The sequence below is a fragment of the Lissotriton helveticus genome, chromosome 5_1 (assembly GCF_964261635.1).
Source record: "Lissotriton helveticus chromosome 5_1, aLisHel1.1, whole genome shotgun sequence".
NCBI classification, from domain to species: domain Eukaryota; kingdom Metazoa; phylum Chordata; class Amphibia; order Caudata; family Salamandridae; genus Lissotriton; species Lissotriton helveticus.
The window spans coordinates 1,524,269,879-1,524,295,163 of record NC_136065.1 but is presented as its reverse complement, the minus strand read 5'-3'; the positions used below and the strand labels follow the sequence as shown (position 1 = coordinate 1,524,295,163).

Genomic DNA, 25,285 nt, shown 5'->3' with positions numbered 1-25,285 from the left:
CTGGGGGAAAAATCAATACGCTCTGATCTATACTTGACATCTGCATTTCAGTTCTTTGATGACAGTAGCTCACTGTTTTACAGTAGGAGTTTAACTTGAAAACTGCAAGTAACAAATGGAAGCCTCTGAGGAAAGCGGTAATCCACTGACCTATTTATGTTCTATTCACTTTGTGATTTGCATGGCAGCCACGGCCCGTGAAGGGAGTTTCGGTGGGGCGGAGAGGCGGGCGGGGGAGGGGTAGGGCGGGGGGTGCTAAAAATCGGAGTATGGATAATTGAAGGTAAGTAAACAATGTAATAAATAAAACGAATTTCGTAGCGCGCCCTGCATCGCAAAATGTGATGCAGGGTGCGCTACGAAATTCGTTTTATTTATTAAATTGTTTATTTACCTTTAATTAACCTTACTCCGTTTTTTAGTACCTCCCACTCTGCCCCTTCCCCGCCCCGCCTCTCCGCCCCACCAAAACTCCCTTCACGGTCTGTGGCTGGTAGCAAACAGGTGCCCCCAAGTCAAGTCTGCACCCGGTGCAGTGGCACCGGCCGCACCGCTGTAGAGCCGGCCCTGTGTGAAGCTCTCTGCTAGCTTGGCGTTTCCTCCGAAGGCATTTGAATGTTTGCTGAGCATTCTCCATGGTTCATGTGGCTGCTCAGCAATTTTTTTTTTTTTTCATAAACAAACTCCCATAATAGGAGTTTGTTTTCGCTAACCATTTTTTAACAATCCTGACACCCCTGGAGTTTTCTGCCAGGGTGTTGGGGTCATTTTCCTTTATTTTTCTTTTTGGGATCCTCAGGCCTTTACTGGCGGTCCTGAAGAAAAAAAGTACATCAAACTGCCCGCTCTAAATAGTGTGAATGATGTCCCAAGTCAGTCTGTGTAAGGTTTTAACCAGTGATACCAGCAGGTGCACAATTGTCCGAAGCATGTCTGTCTGTCTGACTGTAAATAGAGCCGCGAACTGTCTGTCGGTTTGGCAGACATGGTAGTGTTTGTAGTGCAGGACCCTATACACCAAACTCTAAATCAGGCCTTAGGCCATAAAGGTATACGTTTTTGCTTTAATCAACATCCATTTTAAAGAGTGAGATAAGGAGGGAGAGGATAAAATTAAAGGGGAAAAATAAATTACGTTTAGGCGGCACTGTGAACTATAAGAGAGAGCATGTTCTGCAAGTGATCTCTGCCCAGCTCTGCCCAGGACATTTTAAAGCACATGGTTATTAAAAAAAAAAACAACAAACACTATGACTGTCAAAATATTCAACTGATATGGCACAATCTGACCTACCGGTCCTCAAATTGAAATGTTGAGCTCATTTTGTATATTGTTCATGTAGTATACAATTGAGGTAAACAGATTCAAATTTGATAAGTAAAACGTGACAATCCAACACAATCCTTGACTTGATAAAAAGTTCTAGGTGAAAGTCAATCTACACAACTAACTAATCAGCGGTACAAAAACGTCAAATTAAGTAATTGGAAATTAAAACAGAGAAACCATAAGTATCAAACATTTTCGCCTGGGATCAGGTGGAAAAAATTCACAGTCATAATATGTTACCAATGAAAATAAATGATGACATTTAACACGACCAAATCAGTACACTAAAGGTAAAAGCAAAGATAACGATGTGCTAATGTGAGGTTACAATCCACTCCGTTTTTTTGCACACTGACAAGTTTGTGACCTTACATTCATTTTGTGCCATCACTGATATAGTAGTTGGTTGAAGCAGCAAAGTCTTGCCACTTTATTAGGTGTGAGACAGGACCCAGTTTGTGACACCTGTGAATAGCTATTAATACAGAGATCAGACCTCCATCCCTGCCGCTGGCACCACGACACGAAGGGGAGTATGGGGGGACAGCGCCCTAGTCCCACACATCTGGCGAGCGCAGCTTGCAGCGCGCCCCCGGTGCTGCCCCCCCGGACAACAGCCAATGGGGAGGGCTCATTGTGGACGGGGGAGGGCGCTTTCAGGTATATACTTGCCCAGCAGCCTGGCTCGGCCTTTCTTTCCCGCTTCCGTGGCTGCTCTGTGCTGTAATGCGCTGTAGTGGCTGCTCTGCGCTCTGCCCTTCGTCGGCGAGAATTTGAGGTATGGGGCAACATCCACCTAGTCTCCCCCCGGCCTGATCCCTGGACATGACCTGGTTGATCGGGCCCTGTGGTGTCGGCCACGGGGGGGGGGCTGGGGGTTGCGGGTCGCGGGAGTAGCGCTCGGCCGTGTTTGTTGTGTTTGCCCGTGTGGAGCAGGGAGGGGCATTGCCGGCCATGAGCAGCCCGCCGCGTTGGGTGCGAGGGTAGAATGGACATGCTCCACCACCGGGTTGCCCATGCGCTGCATGGCAGGGCTGCACGGCAGGGCCTTCCCGCCTTTCGTTGTCTCCCGTGGGGGCGGGGGGGGGCACTGGCCGGCTACGCTTTTGTGCCGTCATTGCCGACCACGAGCGACCCGCCGCCATTGTTGCACGGCGGTCACGGCAACATGCTCCATCTTCGGGCAGCCCATGATGTGGGCAACGGGCCTTCCCACCCTTCCTTTTGTAAGGGTGCTGGTTTGTCCCGTGGGGGCGGGGGGGGGCACGGGAGCCCGCCGCCATTGTTGCAAGAGCACAGAGGCCACAGAACGGGGCCTGTGCTTGCGGAAGTAAATAGGTCCCCGGGCGTGGGGGCGGCAGCACTTCGGTGTAAGGGTGCTGGTTTGTCCCGTGGGGGCGGGGGGGGGCACTGGCCGCCCATGCATTTTGCGCCGCCATTTCCGGCCACAGGAGCCCGCCGCCATTGTTGCTCGGCGGGTGGAATGCAAAGAGGCCTTTTGAGTGAGAACGTGTTTCCAGTACATTGGAAGCGGCCTAAGTAGAGTTCCGTAGCCACAGTGGGCTGATATCATTATTGGCATTTATTAATATTCCTCCGAGAAAAGCAGCATTTATCCGCGGCGGTTTCCTCACGGTTAATTTTGCTTCTCATAGAAAGGATCTTGCCCCCAGGCTGAGAGCTGAAGAGGAGGGCGCGTGGGGCATTCAATGCACTGTGCCTGGCTGCGGCGTGACGTCGCATCCCTCAGGCCGGGCTGAAGACAAAGAACGTGCTGTCAGCAGGGATACCCCGGCCATACCGGTAATTCCAGGGGGAGCGCGTGGCAGTTTTGTGGTTCCTTTGAGTCCCTCGGAAAGAAGCTATTGTGCAACTTCCTGATCTCCACGAGCCCCTAGTGCAAATCATATTTTCCCACGGGGAGCCGAGCAAACACCCCTGCTTATTTTCTGTTCAAACAGCACAGAAAATGAACCTTTTCTGTGACCTGACATCGTAGACTGTGGGTTAACCATGCAGTAATGCGTGTGTGGCGAAAGTTGTTGTTTGGGTAGGATTGTGTCGCTGGTGCTCCCAGGTTGCGGTAGTTGCTGAGCAGCGACACGTGGGAAAAGTGGCGCTGGAGTCCGGGGATCGGCGTAATATTCACTGTCCGACGACTACCGGTTGGGTAGGTTTGGTTTGCGATTGATTCTGCCGCCTGCGCTGTAAGGCGCTGTTCCCCTTCCCGCCAGGTCGCGTCAACGGGGTCCCCTAGATCCCCCCTCGAGCACTCGAACATAAGTGCTGATCTCGTTTAAATTGGTACTGCCGATGGATCCTAAGCAATTATTATATCGAAAAATTTGCAAAATTCTTTCGGTGGGTTCGCGTAACGTTTTGTCACAAAATTAGAATTTCCAATTAGAGGCACCGTTTGATCTTGTTGGCAATTACTCCACATTAGTATGTCAGTAACACTTTTTATGACATCATACCCTCATATTCTTCATCAATGGTCGGCATGCCCCACCAAAATAAAACGTTTTAGAAGCACAGCTCCAATTCAGCTATTAGCATAAATCAATTCTTCTTTGAAACATATTCACAAACGTGTTAAGAACACTCCCCGTCTTGGTGCATATTTAACTACATCATTCACAAAGGATGAGCACATTTTCTGAGGGAGAGTGCTGTTGAATAGCTGCACACAGAACACAGATAGGAACTGGCACAGACTAGGATCCTGCTGGTTGGTCGCACACACCGCAGGTTAGGAATGGGATTGTTCCGGGGTAGTATGTCGGATAGAGGCAACCCTTGAACTGCTGTTTGCATGCAGAGGGTTTGCTGGCATTTGTCCTTTTTCAAAGTGAAGCGCAATGAGAAAACACTCCCATTCAATGGCACCATATAGTGTCCAAATGCATGTTGCGGATGCTGCGCGGTGCTGAGCAGGGCTTCCATGCTTCTGACCGGGCATGGGGATACCCTGGAGGAGCTATGAAGAGTCTCTTTGAAGAGGCGTATGCGGCCGGTTTTGCGGGTTTAAATTAAAGAGAACGACATTCTGGTTTTCACATCGATAAATGTCAGGTGTGCGTAATTCCAGTTTCCAAGCAGTCATTTTTGTGACGAGGTGAAACTGAAGAGGCAGCACCTGTAGAGGGGCACATGCCAGGCTACTGCTACTTGGCAGGTGCCATGTGGTCTGCACTGGCATTTTGCCCGTTGGTTGTAACCAGCGCCTTTGTCTTCGTCTCTCACTTGCTTCTAATGCTTAAAAGCTGTGTTGTAAATAGCGCGTTCGTCAGAATTGTCTGATGAACATCAAAGCAGGGTCATTTTAAGCGTGGCAGGTTGGAGACGCCTTAAGTATGTTAGGTTGAGGCCAAGGGCAGGGCAAGAGGACTCGCACCACCCTCTAACCTTTTTTGTAACATCCACACAATGTTGCACTCGCAAGACACAAATTTGTATATACATATATTAGTGTGAAAGTATATTGACACCATATACAGGATATAAGTTTGCTACTAATTAACGACAACGTTCTAGCAAAAGGTATAAGCTTTCTTTTAAACTTGTACATAAATTAAAGCTAGTGGTTGAGGTTCCGTCTTCTGGCGACGAGCGCGAGCGGCGGTTTGTGAAGTCTGGGGGGACCGAGGGGGAGCGGGCCGGGCAGTGTCTGTTCCATGCGGGTTCACACGGGTCCTGCTGCCTGCAGTCTCCCTCGCGTTACAGTGCTTTCTTATGAACCTGAAAATAAATTAGAGTGAGTGGTGGATGTTCCGTCTCTTTTCGGTCTTGCAACTGTGAGCAAGAAGTGACCATGTACGCCCGGTGCTTGTATTTACTATTACGGTAACCGGCTCCAAAGTTGTAAATAGAATAGAGTGCCCGGTTCCATGTTCGACATCTAAAGAACGGGCGCGTTGAGTCGAAAACGGGGCGTCTCGGTTCTGCGCGCGGAGGGCATGTCCTGACTGCGAGGGTTGGCTTGCTAAGAATAAGCAACCTGGTCGCAAGTATGCGGAGTAACCGACATAAAATTGGGACTGCGCATACTTCGAGCAGGGTTTAGTATTAAACACTTGTATTGGTTTGCTCCAAGTAAAATGAAGGGGCAGGCCAGTCACGTGGCTGTTTTGTAGCTGTTATGTTGCACTCAAACTCCAAATTGTTATCAAGCAGATGTTGAATTGGTTGCATCACTGGGGTTCAACACCTTTTGTAGGAAAGTGATCAAAAATAAAATGTATCTTCGTGGTTCGCACCATGTGTCGGGCTTTCAGTCGACGGGATTAGTTTTGCGGGCCTGCAAGTACATCCCCAGTGTTGTCTAGGCATTGTCGCCCATGGCTGCCTTGTTAAGCTCCAGGCACGATCACGGTTGCCTCAACACATTGGGGTTGCTCAGGCGAGCCCGTTTATGTCTCTAAGCTTTATAACTAGTGTATCAAGTCGCTGCCCACTCATGCATTATTGGCTGATTTATACGAAGGAGATCTCCTGACGCTTGCAGTGCCTCCCATCCAGGCGCAGTAGTAGGTTTGAACAGACTGTCAAATTGTCTCTCCCCCACCCAACTGAGTATCAGGTCAGATTTAAGCAATAACGAAAGGGTGAAAGCGAGCCTTGCAGGCGGCGCACAAACGGCTCCAGGCACAGAAACCGTTCTTCCTCTTTTGCTATCGCGCACTCCTGCCAGCAATGCTCGCAAATACAGCCACTTTCCAAAGGAAAGATTATATAAAAATTATGCGACATGGCAGGGTAAAGCCGCTTGGCGTGACGCGTGGTGGGGGTTGCAGGGCATCAGGGCTTCCGTGACGACTTGGGTCTCCCCCCCCCCGAATATTCAGCCTTTCTCGGCATGGCTGTTAAGGTTTCAGATTGCCATGCGTGACATTTCCATATCTTCACACATGGCATAACGCACCGGTGGCACACCAAATACATACAATACATAATGCACATGCCCGGGTACTTTGGCATTCCCAGGCATGTTGTAGGATGAGTGTCAAACGTTGCTCCTGCCGAACATATGCCTAAATGGTATATAAATATCTCAAAAGACGTTAAGATGCGCATATTAGCCTGTATGTGCCTTGTCTACTCGTTCATTATATATTATGTTAGACACTCATCATGAAGGGTTTGAAGTGCATCATGGTGCCTTCCCTACATTCTGTTGGGGTTCTCACTGGAAATTATGTTACTCGGACTTAATAAAATAAAAAACGGAATATCCTTAAATTACTGCATTCAACATTGAAAACGTTCTTGCACCAACGGGACAGGGCGGGTTATTGCTCCTCTGAACATGCTCGAATTCCCCTGATGTTTCTCTTGGCAGGAAGTCCTCTTACCGTTGATACTATATATATAAATAAAGGTATTTATACATTTCGCTAATTTGCCTGCTTCCTGGGGTAGAAGGGAGCCATCGAGGGTGCTTTACCGGATCAATGGAAATAATTCCACTTCCTGCTCACGTGGAAAAGAACTACCCTACATGACACACGCAATATAATGTATAGTGTCTGGGGTAGACGATACAACCTGCTCTTAGAGTAGTATGCGCCCGACTGGTAAATTGGCTGCTCTGTTAGTGCATCCAGCTATATAATACAAGTAACATTACACCTACAGCAAGCCAGGACCAGTGGCTTTGTCGTTGGTTGTTAATTGCACAAGATAAATAAGCAACGACCGTGGCTTTATCTATAATATTGAAAATGCGTCAATGCTGGAGGATTCAGTCTCACACTCTCTCACGCTCGCTTTTCACTAATGACTAGCTGCGTGGGCGGCGGTCAGGTAGGCAGGGTTTCGGCGCGCCTACCTTGGAGCACTACCTACTCCATGCTTTTTCTGGCAGCTATAAAGCGCCAGCTGTAAAAGGTTCAGAGCGCTTCCATGCATATAATTCTTGCATGCTCTACATGCTAATGATAGATTCACGGGCCCTGTGTTACCCCTGTGACGCCTCCCAGAAGCTGCTCACACTCTGTCTCTCCACTCTAATATAATAGATAGCTCATTAAAGAGGCTGTCTTGTGACACCCAGTTTAGAAAGTTTTCCTCCTTACTTTACAGGTGGACTGCACAAAATAGATGTAAGATGTTACCTTTATAATAAATCGATGTAAGATGCTACCTTTAAACTTATTGAGACTCTTTTAGCAAGCAACAGGGCGGAACGAGGTGCTATACTGTGTCCATTGGACAGAAGTGCTATTATATTAAAATACACTTGAATTTAATTCTTTCAAAGCCCAAAGCCCCTATCTGTTGTACAGTAGCATGAGGTGTTGATAAGTAAAAGCAGTCACAACCGCGGAGCCTACACTGGCTAATGCTCATTACAAACATATCCAAATCGCGCGATAGGGGCCATAACTGGCACTTGTGCAAGTATCAAAGACAAACAACAGGTGAGAAGTAGCAAACAGTGTGGTACAAGAGAAAAGTGGCGTGGGCAGGTTACAAAGGAGTACGAAACGCAGGTACAAAGATAATACTGCAATAAATGGTAAACACTCCACAGGGACTTAAGAGAGGCATGCCTTTGACTTTGTTCACTCTACATATAAGTGCAGGCACTGTAAGATTGCCGGAGGTCTTTGTCTGTCCCGTACTTACCAATTAACGATTCGATTAGTACTAGAGTTAGTCTTACAGCACTACTCTTCCCAAGCGGATGGTAGAGTGCTTTAAGTACTATGCATTTATACATGGACAATGCAGTGCGTAAGTGGGTAATTAAAGCAGTATACGTGATGTGTTACATTGACGGGGAGGGTTACAAGGTATAGGAGTCCCATAGACTTCATAGTCCACAGTGCTATATTAGAAGGATTCCAGTTTGTGAGCTGCAAGTAACAAGCTACAACTAATACTAATCAGCCATCGGCACACTATAGGATGTGCTTTCAGGGGAAGCATAAACCTCATGCCAGCGATATCCCCAACATTGTGTGATGCCTATTGTGCTAACACAAGGCATGTAGGATAGTCATCGTGTCAATCAGCTTCGATTGGCGTCCACATGAAGGGTGGGAACCATGGCATGTGGGTCTATTACGACTGTAGAAACTGTGGGTGTATGTGAGATGAAGAATAAGGGGACGAGTTGAGCGGTGACACTAAATGGCGCTCGACAAACTACAATTGTCATTGGCAAGATGCGGCATGTGAATAAGTGACCTAGTCAAAATGCTGCAATACTGCATCTGGCGCCAAACAGGCTTGACCAGGGTAGCGAGTGGGGGCATTGTTGATCCCTGTTCATGTCAGAGAATGGGATTGGTAGACAAAGGGGGGCAGGGCTGCTAAGGAGCGTTTTCTGTCCCCAATGCAGGAACGGCACTGGGAAATGACCCTACTCACATGGTTCCAAGTATCGCCTGATGTAGCAGTTGGTATTTTACGACCTCAGATGGCTGTAGGAGGTAGACTCAGTCAGTTTACTGCGTAACGAAAGTGACGAACATCCAATACACCTTATTCTGATTGTTGCGTGTGGGTTATGGGCCATTCTTACGTTACCAGGTTGGAGCAGTGGGCGAGGCGCAAGAGATGGGATTTGACCTTAGCGAGGACTCAAATTCTATGGCTGGGTTTCCCGGGAATGAGATGGGGTCAGCTAAAGGGCAGACTGCAGCAATGTCTAGCAAAACGGGGCGGTCCTCCCAGCATCCTGTTTATCCATCTAGTGTGAAATGACCTGGTCAAGGTGGGGAGGAAAGCCTTAAGGGAGGCCATGCAGAAGGATGTGACAGCTATAACTAACCAATTGGGAGCTACGGAGATAATATGGCTGAGATTGTGCCCCGCAAGGCCTGGAGGGGAGCACGGTCGGTAGAGGCAATAGAGCAAGGCCGGAAGAGGGTTAACAGGTCCATGCAGAAATCTTGGAAAGGAGGTGCCTGGGTTTCATTAGGCATGCGCTGATAAGGAAAGGACAGAAGGATAGTACGAAAGCGACGGAGTACATTTGTCTGGGCTGGGAATGGATGTCTTTCTACTAGACTTACATGAAGCCCTGTCGGCGGCAGGGTGCCGGTAACTGGTAGGTGGGGGGGGCTCTGTCATCGACGGGGGCCTCCTCCAGAGCTGTGGCGGAGTACGGGCGATCTGGAAGCAGATGGACAGTAGGGGTACCTCTGCGGCAGAAGGATACAGTCTAAATACCTCTGCCTGGCACAGTAGGGTGCCCGAGCCAAGAACCTGGAGCCGAGGGGGTTCCAGGAAACAGCGTCGGCGCCCCGTTAGTCCTTCGGGCGGTCGGGGGGCCTGAACCGACCGGGGGTGTGCCTCATCTTCCGCCCTGACAGGGGGGGCGGGAGTCTAACAAAATAAAGTGAATGTACTGCACCGTCTGAGCATCGACTCGCCGTGCAAGATGGCTCCTTGGGCAAGCGGGTCAGCGAGAGGCTGCCATTTTGGATCGCCTGTAAGATGACCCACCTACCAGTACCTGTGTTGTACGAAATAAACCTGCACCACTGCTTTCCCACAAATATGTCTCTTGGTTTCCTTGGTATGTAAGTTATGCATGCAGGGAGAAGTAAGCCTGATGGTGTGGGCACTATGCCGCTGGCACCACGACACGAAGGGGAGTATGGGGGGACAGCGCCCTAGTCCCACACATCTGGCGAGCGCAGCTTGCAGCGCGCCCCCGGTGCCGCCCCCCCTGGACAACAGCCAATGGGGAGGGCTCATTGTGGACGGGGGAGGGCGCTTTCAGGTATATACTTGGCCAGCAGCCTGGCTCGGCCTTTCTTTCCCGCTTCCGTGGCTGCTCTGCGCTGTAACCCACCCTGAACCCTGACCCAGCTGCAGAGCGGCTGGCACAGTTTGGAATACTTTAATGATCATGTTTTATGTTGCAGGCGGAGTCACAGGGCGATCTGGAAGCAGATGGACGTAGGGGTACCTCTGCGGCAGAAGGATACAGTCTAAATACCTCTGCCTGGCACAGTAGGGTGCCCGAGCCAAGAACCTGGAGCCGAGGGGGTTCCAGGAAACAGCGTCGGCGCCCCGTTAGTCCTTCGGGCGGTCGGGGGGCCTGAACCGACCGGGGGTGTGCCTCATCTTCCGCCCTGACAGGGGGGGCGGGAGTCTAACAAAATAAAGTGAATGTACTGCACCGTCTGAGCATCGACTCGCCGTGCAAGATGGCTCCTTGGGCAAGCGGGTCAGCGAGAGGCTGCCGTTTTGGATCGCCTGTAAGATGACCCACCTACCAGTACCTGTGTTGTACGAAATAAACCTGCACCACTGCTTTCCCAAAAATATGTCTCTTGGTTTCCTTGGTATGTAAGTTATGCATGCAGGGCGAAGTAAGCCTGATGGTGTGGGCACTATGAATTTGCATTCGTTAAATGCTGATGTTGTTTTAAAGCACCCCTTGGAACGGCAGAGCCTGGCCTTGGGGAAAGTACGCAGTGGTCCCCTGAAGAACAGCTTCCACTTACAAATCCCTAACCACCACATCTGTGGTCTTGGTCTAGTCTTGGTAACTGTTCAGTAGGTTGCAGACAATTGTGGTTGCAAACCATTGTTTATTTCATGCCATCTCTCAAAAAGAGGAGCCCAATACGCACCTCTTTTTCTTTGCGAGTTGCCAGGGTCAGTAAAGGCGCTTTGGGATTGGGAAATACTTGTCTAATTTGCATTGCATCATTAGGACATTGCGACTCATTGTTTTGCAATTGCAAAGCCTGTAATTTTGCGAATTGTAGGCTTGGCAACCACAAAACAGTTATATATAAAAGCCCATTTCAACTTCATTAAACTAAAAGCCACATGGGAATCCAAGGTATGGAAAATTAGTCAATATTTACAGAAGGGAATTAGACCTTCAATAGAATGGTAACCACATTAATTAAATATAGTAGGGGAAAGTATCAGGAAAAGTATGACATTAAACTTTCAGTGGAAAAATCGAAAATAGGAAAACAAATTAAAAACATTGTAATGACCACTTCCTCTCGGGAACCAAGAGGGGAGTTTGTTTAGCTGAAGAATTTTATGACTGAGATTAACCCAGAGGCTATTCCTTTTTGGGTTGCCAAGGTCCAGAGGGTCCCAGTGCAAGACCGCAGTTAGAAAAATACAGACATAAAACTCTGACCTAGCCACACTCGAAATCAGACACCCCTTTAGGGTCCAGTTGCATGGGGCAATTTGTGGGAGTTCCTTGTCAACTAGAGATGTCTGGTATTTATACTTTCAAGTAGTGCAAGGTTTATTTTCAACTGACTAGTTACATCAAGCCTTGTGTGTTGAGGTTGTGGGTGCTTCTTGTTGTTGCTGTGGAGTGTCCATGTATGGATTTTAAGTAGTATGTAAGGGCTTCCTTTGCACAGGTCATTAGTCTCCTTTAGATACATGCCAGTCAATCACTAAAACTTTCCAAGTGTACACAGGCTCAATGGTCGTAGATCATTAAACAGAAGACTGTTTGGAAACATTCCTTGGACAAACTTATTCAAGTAAGAAAATGCCATTGGTTGGGCTGGCATATTCCAAGTATTTATTTTAGAAACATCTGGACATTCCAGGCATATCCTCCACATGTGTCTTTAGAGTATATTCCTGCCCATCCTTTTCTTTAAATATTGGCCAGGGAAATAGTATTGTGCTGGCCAATTAGAGGGACAATCCTGCAGTCATTGAATAAGGACATCAGGTAATAGGAAAATATTTTCTGACCTTAATGCACTTATTTGGCAGCACTATGAGCTAACTAAAGTCCTGTGGGACCTCCTATTCATCTATCTAAATCCAGAGTATTCCTTGTATAATCAAATATGGCAGACTAGGGGGTATATTACCAACAACTAGCGATAATTTTTGTCTCTAACTTGTTTAGAGACAAAAATTATCGCCGCACATCGGCGATTTTTATCGCAGATAAACCTTGCTATTAGCAAGGTTTATCGCAAATGCGATAAAAAACGGCCGCAATGCATGAATATCGCTGAAAAGTCAGCGATATTCATGCATTATCGAGCAAATGCTCTTAGCCATGTTATCCACCTCCCATTGGATAACATGGTGAAGAACTGCTCAGGGCAGGTGTTAGCTTTTGGAGATATTCGCGCTTAGCGCGAATATCTCCAAAAGTTGGTAATAGGAGATAGCGATGTTAGCGACTGTTTCCAGTCGCTAACATCTTGGCACGCCCACTTTGCATGTCATTAGTGATAAATATCACTGACATGCAAAGCGGGGCCCAAGATGGTCGCTATCTCCTATTAGCTGTCACTAACTGGTGTTAGCGACAGCTTGGTAATAGGGAGATAATTTTATCTCCGCTTTCTTGGCTTTTAAAGCCAAAAAAGCGGAGATAAACCCCTTGATAATATACCCCTAGATTCCCAAAGAATAACTCTTCTCACAAGAGAACAAAATATAAACAGAAACTGCAGTTTTTCTCCAAAGGTAACACATATATTATGCCAGTCCTTGTGAAGCTAGCTCTTCTGTAATCCCTTAGACACAAGAGACTTGAAGCATGTCGTTTCATTACAACAACCCATCCAGTATGGTGTTTTACATCTCTCAGAGAGTTAATCCATGAACAACTTCTCCACCTGTGAATGTTATGTGTTAAGGAAGCCTTTGAAAGACCATTGCTGGCAGGTTTGCATTGAGGAACATTATTTCATAAAACGAGGTCATGGTTTCTCAGATGCAGCAATAATACACCCCTCTTCCCAAGACAGCATATCAGCTGCACGTAGACAGACAAGCTTGAAGAGAACACTACATCAGGGAAAAAAGGTAAGGAGAGCGATCAGAGAGACAGAGAGAGCGAGAGAGAGAGAGAGAGAGAGAGGCGAGGCCCTGATGTCAATATCGCTCAGAACAGGATGTTCACAAGGATTCACAAGATCTTCCAGTTTCTATATTAAAAAGTATGGAACACTAAGGAATCAATTAAATAATTACCATTAACCTCTCCAGGCCCAAAAAACGTATAATAGTCCTTAATAGAGTCGGTTCTGTAACTACATATTCCTAGCTACCAGAAAAACAGCCATAGAACAAAAAGGGAAGAAAGCACCTGTCAAGCGAGTCTTCAGTCTGTGAATCTTCGGTTAGTCGGCCAAGGGGTTGAAGAGGAGCTAAATGGTGAGCAACACAGGAAATGCTAGGCCCATGCATATTAGGGAACTAATAGCAGAGGGAACAGAGAAAAGAAAAAACACAGCAAATGTGTGGCAACACTGAACAGATGCAAACTTATACTGATACGTAAGGATCCCAATAGATGTTGTTGCTATGTGTCATGCTTCATGATTACTGTCCTTTCAATGGGCACTGCCTGTCATAGCCAATACGTGAAACCAGTTCCAAGTTCCACTGGCCTCAGCTTCAAAACCCCAGCCACAAAAGTTTGTCCTAGCCTCAACTTCTCTGTCTTCCAGAACATCCAGGCCTATGTGCATTTGAACTGCTACTGCAGTTTGTTAGATAGCTTCGGGAAGGATATCCTAACTGTTGGTAATATTTTTTCCTGAAAGTGACAAATTGAGCTGTTGGTTGAAGTGGGGTGGGGGCCCTATTCAAGAAACGACCACAATCCCTATAAGGGTGAACCACGAATAGTCCTAAATTAAGCTGTGCTTCAGGTAGCCTGGTGCAAAAGCAGTCAGGCTTCACTTAGAGGCAATGTGTAAAGTATCTATGCACTACACAGACACCAATAAAGCGAAAACACAACACAAGAAGAATACCACACCGATTTAGAAAAATAGAGTAAAATGTAATAAATGATTTGACACCAAAACAACAAAGATCCAATAAGTAGAACTGGACTCATGAATGTTTAATTTTTTTGTAAAAACAAGCACCTAAAAGATCAATGCCACAACCATGGAGATATAGTTGAGCGCGACCGGGTCAAAGTGGAAAACAACACTGATGGAGCATGGGCCGAATACAAAAAGTGGATTGGGCCCGTTTGGCCCATCCCTTCAATTTTATAAGACTTTCTGAAGAAAAAGTTCAGAGAAGGTAAAGTTCATCAGGGCAAGGCTGCATGCGGTGTCCAGGAAGGGAGAACTATCATCGGGGAGCCCCTTTCAAAAGTAGTGGTGAAGATTTCTATGTTCACATAGTCACTTTTTTGGAAGTCTAGAATCTCAAGTGGGATGAGACAGGGGGCAGTGGCTGGCGAGATTTCCAGGAGGCCAGATACCCTTTGGCGAAGGACTGCTGATCAAGATTTGCTGCTGTGGAGAGGAACATAGCAGGAGTTGCAATGAAGCTAGGCCAATTAGCAATGCACCTTGGGGGGATAGATAAGCAGGTTGATCCCGGTCTTCTTACGCTTCTCATGGCAGTTTTTAACCAAAACCTATATATGTCCCAAGTTTTAGCTCTTGGCTATCTGGGAACCTTTAGCAGCACCACTAGGGGTCTAGGCTGGAAAGGCATCACTTGGAGGGTTAGGGCTCACTCAGGCTGGGTCCATATGTCCTTTGGATCTGAACATGAAGCCAGCAAACTAGCATTTGAATTCATTTGGTAGTCCTGGGTTCAAGTGTTGAAGCAGGGCTCAAGCAACTGGGTAGGGCTTTGAGGGTTCAAAGTAGGCTCCAGGCAGCAAAACAGTCCTTCGAGGTGCAGCAAAGCAGTCTTGTGGAGTACACAGCAGGCCACAGCAACAGGAAGTCCACTGAGAGTTCTTCCGCTGATCCAGGAAGTAAACTGAAGAGTGGGTCTGAGAGTCCCCTTTTAATATATGGTGCCTTCTTTGAAGTAGGATAAGTTTCTAGAGGTTTCTCTGTGAAGTGACACGTAGGTGATATGGTCAAAACTTGAAACCTAAGCTCCCAGCTGAGCAGACACAAACCAATAGTGATGTGGCTTTGTTGAAGAAAATCATAAGTGAAACACACACAATGGGAAAAATAACGTATTAGAAAATAACTTATTTATAAAGAGAACCCTCACTCACCCTAGTGGTGACATGCTTCATCATGGGGTTCCCACTGGAGGAACCGAATGTCCCTTCAGTGTGCTTCAATGCCTGATTTACAGCGGAGCAGGCTGTTGTGGAAAAGTGTTTTCAGTATGTGTTATGTGAAGGTGATAGTGAAATTAAAAAATACCAGCTGTACCAGAAACAATTTTATTCAGTGGTCAGCTGATATCGTTAAAAACTGTGTATGGGATACCTTAGAGGTAATTTTATTGCCCCTTGTATCCTATGAAAATAAGGTCGACATGTTTCAGCTGTCCCAAAAATTTTATGCAGCTTTCTTCAGGACCAAAAACAGTAAATATCCCCGGTGGTCCACGCTCGCTAAGGCTCGTCCAAACCGAATGGATATAATGTGTGAAAAATATTAAAAACTACCGGAATTCTCCGTAGCTGCACTCCTAGAATTGTCAGGGGCCATAACCTGTGAAATAAAGCACAGTGTTAACGGACAAATACATGTATATTCATATTTATCTCCCAGTCTAACGTACTGTGATTGTTACATTCCTATGCATGCATACCTGGCACCTTCCATTATAGCACCTAGGTTCACTCCTCAGTGATATGGTACATCATAACCACCCTGAAGGAAGTTTCAAAAAGCTTTTTTTCTTCCTATTATGACCCATTTTGTGAACAAGACATTGCTTAATACAAAAAAGGGTTCCATTATTCAATAGTTTTATCCGCTCTGTTTTGCCAGCGTAAATGACTAATTGTAGTGTTTGCGGCAAACCCTCATTCCGAAATGAGCATGAAAAGGTGGTCCTATCCTGACCCCTTAGTGTATAAGTGACTCAACTCAGCAATAGATAACACCAAGCCCCAACCGTCCCCATTCGGAGAATCATTGAGAGTTAAAAAACGGAAAACCAAAACTAGTTCACTCACAGCACTCTCTTATTGTACTGTCATCATGGGCTTGGCGGTGGGGGTGTTCATCACGCTACTGTTCTACGAATACAAGCAAAGGGTATTAGTAGCGTGATCCGTCGTTGGAACTCACCCCTCCGTGGCCCAGGTGCTGTTTAACCACTAAATGTCCCAACACTTACTTCTCAGGTAGCGACTCCCCGCCCGTAACCTGCTACGATCACTGCCGCCGCCCGGATAATGAAATCACTAGGCGGCGCGGAAGTAAAAAGAAGGTTAAAGGTCAGTCACATGACCGACGTATGTGGCGCGTTACATTTCTCTATCTTAACTCTTAAAGGAACATGTCTACACGTATTAGGTTCCGTGATTTGTTCAAAAATATGGACCCAGAGTTTAAGGGAAAGTAATGACACAACACATGTCATATTGCGACAAAATCATTCTAAAAACTCATCAGAGTAGTATTAAGACCACGTAACGACCCTTGAGCAAATGGGCTTCGTTGCTCCATTATCAAATACAGACTCGGTGTCGTTTTTCTCTTTTTTTTCTTTTTATCTTGTTTGTCTCTCTTCTCCTAGCTCCCTCAAAACTTTATTAGTCCTACCATCGTCAAGCACAGATAATAGTGCTGTTTTCTAGAGAATTGCTTCACATCCTGAGATAATTCTATCTCGGATTATGTCCTAACACCAACGATCATAATCCATGACTGAAAGACGGATTAATCTAACCAGAATGTTGTTGGCCAAAAAATGGGGAGAATGAGGGAGATTTAATACATCATGCAAAAATCACCACTGATGTATAAAAGGAGCCAGTGTCTTATATTGGGGCTTGGTTACAGTGGGGGACTGTGGGGTGTTGGATAATGTGTGGTAAGAACAACAAAGCCACCCCTCACAGTTATTCTTAAATTAAGAAAAAAAAACTTTTATTAATTAAAGCCAATACCCAAGTCTGTGGATCGCATCATATCAATGGTCTATACAGAGTACTAGAAAAAGAAGGGTAATGACGACCTATTAATAGAGAGGCCAAAAGGTGATTGGTTACCTTCTCATTACAGTGCCCCAAGGTATATCATTGTTAAGGCCCGTCTGGTGACAAGAAACGCGATATATCCACCTTTGCTTTTTCTCAAACAAACTGGCCTCAAAGCCCTGGGCCAGTTGTTCGATTATAGTCCATTTCAAATCATCCGGTGTGTGGTTTAACTGCAGAAAGTGGGAGGTCAATCTTGTGGTACTTTTGTGACACCGGATGTTGCTGCGGTGTTCCCCAATCCGCAATTTCACTCGTCGTGTCATCATTCCAATATATCTAAGGCCGCAGGGGCAGATGATTAAATAGATGACGTTACAAGACTTACAATTTGTGAGATTCCTTTGCTGCCATTCTTTTCCTGTTTCCAAATTGAGAGTCTTAGTAGCGGTTGTCAAATGGCATACACTACATCCTCCACACGGGAAGTGTCCCGTGACAGGTGGTAGGCACCACGCATTAAGTACTCCTTCAATGTTGATGTTATTTTGCTTCTTGGGGCGGGTATGGACAATAGCATCCTTCACACTGCTTGCCCGTTTGAATGAAAAAACGGCTTTTCCCAGTCGTGATTCGTATTTCTGAGCACACTCCAATGTTTATTTATGCAACGGGTTACTGCATTTGAAAGTGCATTATATGTTGTCACACATGTCAACGGGACCTCGGTGGATGCTTCTTTGAGGTAATCCTCCAGCAGGGCATCCCTGTGCTGGTTACGTGCCCGCTTGCAGCTTTTTTCTAGGAGGCAAATTGGATAACCTCAGCGTTGTAATTTGCCAGTCAGGTCTTGAGCTTGTTGTTTGAAGTCACTCAAATCGCTACAGTTGCGTCTTATCCGCAGGTACTGTCCGAAAGGCAAGTTTTCCCTCAGCGCCAGCGGATGAAAACTCGAATAGTGCAATAAATTGTTCTTTGATGTAGGTTCATGGTAAGTTTTCGTTTGCAATTCATTGCCTACTCGGGAGATGGTCACATCCAGGAACACAATTTCGTCCCTGGCATAATCATGGGTGAACTTGAGATGGGGATTTATGCTGTTATCCCAATTGAAGAAGGATTTCAAAGAACTTTCATCTCCTTTCCAGATTAGCAGGACGTCGTCTATGTACCGTTGCCACAGTAACATATTTAACGAATACGTGTTTGATTGGGCAGTATATGTTCGCACTCAAACTGGTATACATATAAACCTGCCACGCTGGGCGCGAACGTGCTTCCCATTGAAGTCCCCGTTGCTTGTAAGAATAGCTTCCCTTCATACTCAAAAAAGTTTCATTTTAGGGCAAGAGTCGCACATTCCACGACAAAAGCTCTAGTGATGTTGTATTCCCATGTTGTTTGTTGTAACATGTCTGCGACTACACCAATTGTTGCATCCTGCGGTATGCCGGTATACAGACTCTCGATGTCAAGAGTTGCCAAAAAACAACAGTCATCTGGTAACCTGATCGTCTGTAACATAGCCAATAAGCTCTTTGTGCCCTTTATGTAAGTACTGGTGGATCCAATAATCGGTCTCAAGAAGAAGTCACAGTATTTAGAGAGTGATTCGAGTATTGAACCCAAACCCGACACGATTGGACGGCCGGGTGGGGGTAACATGCCTTTATGAGTTTTTGGGTATAAAAATACGGAATTTTTCCCTCCGTAGTAGTGAGGAAATCTGCCTCTTGCTTACTTACGTTGCCTTCACCCTCAGCCGTAGTCACTAGTTCCAATACTTCTATCTTCAAAGTCTCAGATGGATCCTCCTGTAAAGGGATGTAGTTTGTCTGGTTAATCAAGAGGCGGCGGCATTCCCTGCCATAATCTTCCAAATTCTGTATCACTATACCTCCCCCCTTGTCAGCGCTTTTAATCACGATCTTATTGTTATTCTGTAGGGACTGAATTGCTTGATATTCAGCTCCAGTCAAATTCTTAAAGGGGGTTGGCTCTGCCAGTGACTCCACCTCATTCATCACTGCTTTTTCGAATGTCAGTATTTCTGGTGGTACCATATTTAGTTGGGGGGTAAAGTTGGATTTTAATCTGAACAAAGTGTCACTCTGGGAGTCTTGTGAATACTCTTGTGGTTGTTGTTGTTCAAAGAAACTTTTTAGACTGATCAAGCGGAAAAACTCGGTCAACTCACAGTGCAGCTTGAAACGGTCCAGTCTGGGAGTTGGCACGAATCCGAGACCTTTTTCCAGAGTACTCATCTCAAACGGAGTCAGTGTGACCGAGGACAAGTTTGTAACTAAAGTCTCTGGTTGCTTGTGCCCGCTCTCAGGTCTTGTGTTTTGCTCAAGGGCACTTGACTGGTGCCCTTCCTCTTGCCCCTTGAGGAAGTGCACCAGTCAAGTCCACTGGGGTCAGGCGGAAGCAGTGGGCGACAATACCCGCAGCTGGGTGAAGGGTGAGGGTGAAGGCAACATAAGTAAGCAAGAGGCAGATTTCCTCACTACTACGGAGGGCAAAATTCCGTATTTTTATACCCTCTCAAAAACTCATAAAGGCATATTACCCCCACCCGGCCGTCCAATCATGTCGGGTTTGGGTTCAATACTCGAACCACTCTCTAAATACTGTGACTTCTTCTTGAGACCGATTATTGAATCCACCAGTACTTACATAAAGGACACAAAGAGCTTATTGGCTATGTTACAGACGATCAGGTTACCAGATGACTGTTGTTTTTTGGCAACTCTTGACATCGAGAGTCTGTATACCCGCATACCGCAGGATGCAACAATTGGTGTAGTCGCAGACATGTTACAACAAACAACATGGGAATACAACACCACTAGAGCTTTTGTTGTGGAATGTGCGACTCTTGCCCTAAAACGAAACATTTTTGAGTATGAAGGGAAGCTATTCTTACAAGCAACGGGGACTTCAATGGGAAGCACGTTCGCGCCCAGCGTGGCAGGTTTACATGTATACCAGTTTGAGTGCCGACATATACTGCCCTAATCAAACCCGTATTCGTCAAATATGTTACTGTGGCAACGGTACATAGACGATGTCCTGCTAATCTGGAAAGGAGATGAAAGTTCTTTGAAATCCTTCTTCAATTGGGTTAACAGCTTAAATCCCCATCTCAAGTTCACCCATGATTATGCCAGAGACGAAATTGTGTTCCTGGATGTGACCATCTCCCGAGTAGGCAATGAATTGCGAATTAAAACTTACCATAAACCTACATCAAAGAACAATTTATTGCACTATTCGAGTTTTCATCCGCAGGCGCTGAGGGAAAACTTGCCTTTCGGGCAGTACCTGCGGATAAGTCGCAACTGTAGCTATTTGAGTGACTTCAAACAACAAGCGCAAGACCTGACTGGCAAATTACAACGCCGAGGTTATCCAATTCGCCTCCTAGAAAAAAGCTGCAAGCGGGCACGTAACCAGCACAGGGATGCCCTGCTGGAGGATTACCCCAAAGAAGCATCCACCGAGGTCCCGTTGACATTTGTGATGACATATAATCCACTTTCAAATGCAGTAACTCGTTGCATAAATAAACATTGGAGTGTGCTCAGAAATACGAATCACGACTGGGCAAAGCCGTTGTTTTCATTCAAACGGGCAAGGAGTGTGAAGGATGCTATTGTCCATACCCGACCCAAGAAGCAAAATAACATCAATATTGAAGGAGTACTTAATGCGTGGGGCCTACCACCTGTCACAGGACACTTCCTGTGTGGAGGATGTAGTGTATGCCATTTGACGACCGCTACTAAGACTCTGAATTTGGAAACAGGAAAAGAATGGCAGCAAAGGAATCACACAAATTGTAACTCTTGTAACGTCATCTTTTTAATCATCTGCCCCTGCGACCTTAGATATATTGGAATGACGACACGACGAGTGAAATTGCGATTGGGGAACACCACAGCAACATCCGGTGTCACAAAAGTTACACAAGATTGACCTCCCACTTTCTGCAGTTAAACCACACACCGGATGATTTGAAATGGACCATAATCGAACAACTGGCCCAGGGCTCTGAGGCCAGTTTGTTTGAGAAAGAGCAAAGGTGGATATATCGCCTTTCTTGTCACCAGACGGGCCTTAATGACGATATACCTTGGGGCACTGTAATGAGAAGGTAACCAATCACCCTTTGGCCTCTCTATTAATAGGGCGTCATTACCCTTCTTTTTCTAGTACTCTGTATAGACCATTGATATGATGCGATCTACGGACTTGGGTATTGGCTTTAATTAATAACGTTTTTTTTTTCTTAATTTAGAATAACTGTGAGGGGTGGCTTAGTTGTTCTTACCACACATTATCCAACACCCCGCAGTCCCCCACTGTTTTCAAGCCCCAATATAAGACACTGGCTCCTTTTATACATCAGTGGTAATTTTTGCATGATATTTTAAATCTCCCTCATTCTCCCCATTTTTTGGCCAACAACATTCTGGTTAGATTAATCCATCTTTCAGTCATGGATTATTATCGTTGGTGTTAGGACATAATCCGTGATAGAATTATCTCAGGATGTGAAGCAATTCTCTAGAAAACAGCACTATTATCTGTGCTTGACGATGGTAGGTCTAATAAAGTTTTGAGGGAGCTAGGAGAAGAGAGACAAACAAGATAAAAAGAAAAAAAGAGAAAAACGACACCGAGTCTGTATTTGATAATGGAGCAACGAAGCCCATTTGCTCAAGGGTCATTACGTGGTCCTTAATACTACTCTGATGAGTTTTTAGAATGATTTAGTAGCAATATAACATGTGTATTCGTAGAACAGTAGCGTGAAGAACACCCCCACCGCCAAGCCCATGATGACAGTACAATAAGAGAGTGCTGTCAGTGAACTAGTTTTGGTTTTCCGTTTTTTAACTCTCAATGGTTCTCCGAATGGGGACAGTTGGGGCTTGGTGTTATCTATTGCTGAGTTGGGTCACTTATACACTAAGGGGTCAAGAAAGGACCACCTTTTGATGCTCATTTCGGAATGAGGGTTTGCCGCAAACACTGTAATTAGTCATTTACGCTGGCAAAACAGAGCGGATAAAACTATTAAATAATGGAACCCTTTTTTGTATTAAGCAATGTCTTGTTCACAAAATGGGTCATAATAAGAAGAAAAAAAGCTTTTTGAAACTTCCTTCAGGGTGGTGATGATGTAACAGAGCGCTCTATAAATGTGCCAAATGTACCATATCACTGAGGAGTGAACCTAGGTGCTATAATGGAAGGTGCCAGGTATGCATGCATGGGAATGTAACAATCACAGTACGTTAGACTGGGAGATAAATATGAATATACATGTATTTGTCCGTTAACACTGTGCTTTATTTCACAGGTTATGGCCCCTGACAATTCTAGGAGTGCCGATACGGAGAATTCCGGTAGTTTTAATATTTTTCACACATTATATCCATTCAGTTTGGACGCGCCTTAGCGGGCGTGGACCACCAGGGATATTTACTGTTTTTTGGTCCTGAAGAAAGCTGCATAACATTTTTGGGACAGCTGAAACATGTCGACCTTATTTTGATAGGATACAAGGGGCAATAAAATTACCTCTAAGGTATCCCATTCACAGTTTTTAACGATATCAGCTGACCACTGAATAAAATTGGTTCTGGTACAGCTGGTATTTTTTAATTTCACTATCACCTTCACATAACACATACTGAAAACACTTTTTCACAACAACCTGCTCCTCTGTAAATCAGGCGTTGAAGCACACTGGAGGGACATTCGGTTCCTCCAGTGGGAACCCCATGATGAAGCATGTCACCACTAGGGTGAGTGAGGGTTCTTTTTATAAATAAGTTATTTTCTAATAAGTTATTTTTCCCATTGTGTGTGTTTCACTTATGATTTTCTTCAACAAAGCCACATCACTATTGGTTTGTGTCTGCTCAGCTGGGAGCTTGGGTTTCAAGTTTTGACCATAGCACCTACGTGTCACTCCTTAGTTGTTGTTGTATATTTACTTAGGGATATAGGAGTGACCTATGATCCTTACTCTCTTGTTGTTAATATAAGTTTCTCTGTGAAGTGCCTGGAATTTTCTGACTCCCATGCCATGGTTCCAAGCTGGCTGCAGAGACAGTGCCGTAGTGACAAGCCCTTTAGGTGAAGACAGAGCATTGCCCATTCAGTTGCAAATGGGACTTAGCCCAGCTCTGCCCCCATCCTGCCAGTTGATGGCCCATTCATTGGATAGAAAGTTCCTGTCAAACCATATGAAAACCCAATGATAGGAACGTGAAGAGGACTGGCCCATCTCAAGAGACTCTATTATCCTTCAATTCGGAAAGAGAAGGAGTTTCAAATCTTTCTTTGACTGTTTTGTGCATATTCTTTGGGTGTCATTGAAAAAGGAGGACCTAAAGAGACCAGTTTCGACAAATTGTTAGTTAGCCAAAGTTAAAATTGCACAAAGCAACATTAACAAAGCATTGTTCAATCCCCAAATTAGAGCTAATGTTGTTCATTCACCAACTCCATGAAAAATGGGACACAACGGCAAAGGAGGAATATGTTAAATGCAAAGGTTAAATGCCTAAACTCCTGGAAAGGAAAACAACTGTGATAATTTGAAATAAAAAGAACATAATTGTCACGTGTAAGGGCAAAATGGAGATGTTAAAATATATTGGCAAATTTGATCAGGTTAGGGCACACATCAGACATTATAAATGTCAGAGAGATTTAGAGTAACGGCACCCATTTCAGGGAAAATTAAGGAAGTACAACTTATCTCGTAGGGTTTTCCCATAAATAAGCAATTTGTAGTGCCAGTGAGACTTACTCCTGTTTAAGCGGATCAGGGCTGCCTCCGCGCCTATCCTATGGTCACAGTATGAACACTGAAGACGGTGGAGTGTGGATGGAACTCAGATTGAGAGAATTGGATGTAGAGTGAGAGGCTGGGCCTGGGAGAGAGCCTTGGTCTGTGGAACGGGACTGTGAATTGTGAGGAAGGTCTGGATGATACAAGAGGGGGCACATAGGTTTAGGGGTAGACCAAAGAGACATGAAACAAACACCAAATCATTTACAAAACAGCTGTGACTAACAATGACTGCACTCCAATGCCAGTCCTAAATCGGTGAGCTCCCCAATACAGCATGCAGCTGCTGGAGATACTGCTGCCATAAGTCCCGAAATTGCTAATAGTTTCACGCTGGGGAAATTGGGGGCACTCAAAATGCCTTGAACAATCTGATTAAAGTAATACTCAAATTAGCATACTGTGATCAGATTGTCAAGACATATTGAGTGACCCCAATGTGGAACTAGGGATATGAAAGTGAGACAAGGTTGCAGACAGAGAGTGTGAGCCATGGAGTGCAGGGGTATAACACAGGCCCCCGCATCCCCCGCGGTGCATGGGGCCCTCAGCTGCAGGGGGGGCCCCTTAGCATAATACTTAGGTCTGAGCACTCTGGATAAAATCCAGAGAAGGGCCCTCTCTTTACATTACAGTGGGGCCTCTTAAACTTTAGATACGCCGCTGATTATAAACAGGCTCTGAGGAAAAGAAAAGTAGAAGTGCAGTAAGGCATTTGGAATATAGTTAATGGCAATAAGCTGGAGGTAGGGATCTAAGAGTGAAGCACTTGTGTAAGATTGATAACCTGTCAAACTGTTTGACTAAGGGCGCCAAACACCCTTGCACAACTTCCCTATTGATAATGTATTTTCTTTGGAGGAGATGATAGCGGTCGTTAATAACAGCCCCGATTATGAATGAGATTCCATTAAGTTAACTTAGAAATGTGGATGCTGTTACTTTCTAATTATATACACATTGTGTGCAGGTCTAGTCTCCCTCGATCCTGGCACTTTATTGTCCCGTATTTAAAGAAGAGAACTGTGCGAGCCCCAGTTGTAACCACCGAATTACACTTTTAGACGTGAAATTGTGGGCAAGATGTTTCTGCATAGGTCAACAACATGGATGGATGTCTGACAACCATGTTAACTAAAGGGTGCAGTAGGGCTTTAGGGCTGGCTTAGGTGCGATGGAACACTGCCTAAACTTAAATATCTTGGTTAGCTAGTAACGTTGCAGGTGAGGGTGG

At 45.6% G+C, this 25,285-nt stretch overlaps 1 protein-coding gene across 4 annotated transcripts in view; it reads right to left on the bottom strand.

Annotated features, from left to right (window-relative positions):
• Positions 1–25,285, bottom strand: part of LOC144755526 (polymeric immunoglobulin receptor-like) — a 222,536-nt gene that overhangs the window by 47,515 nt on the left and 149,736 nt on the right. The window lies entirely within an intron of this gene.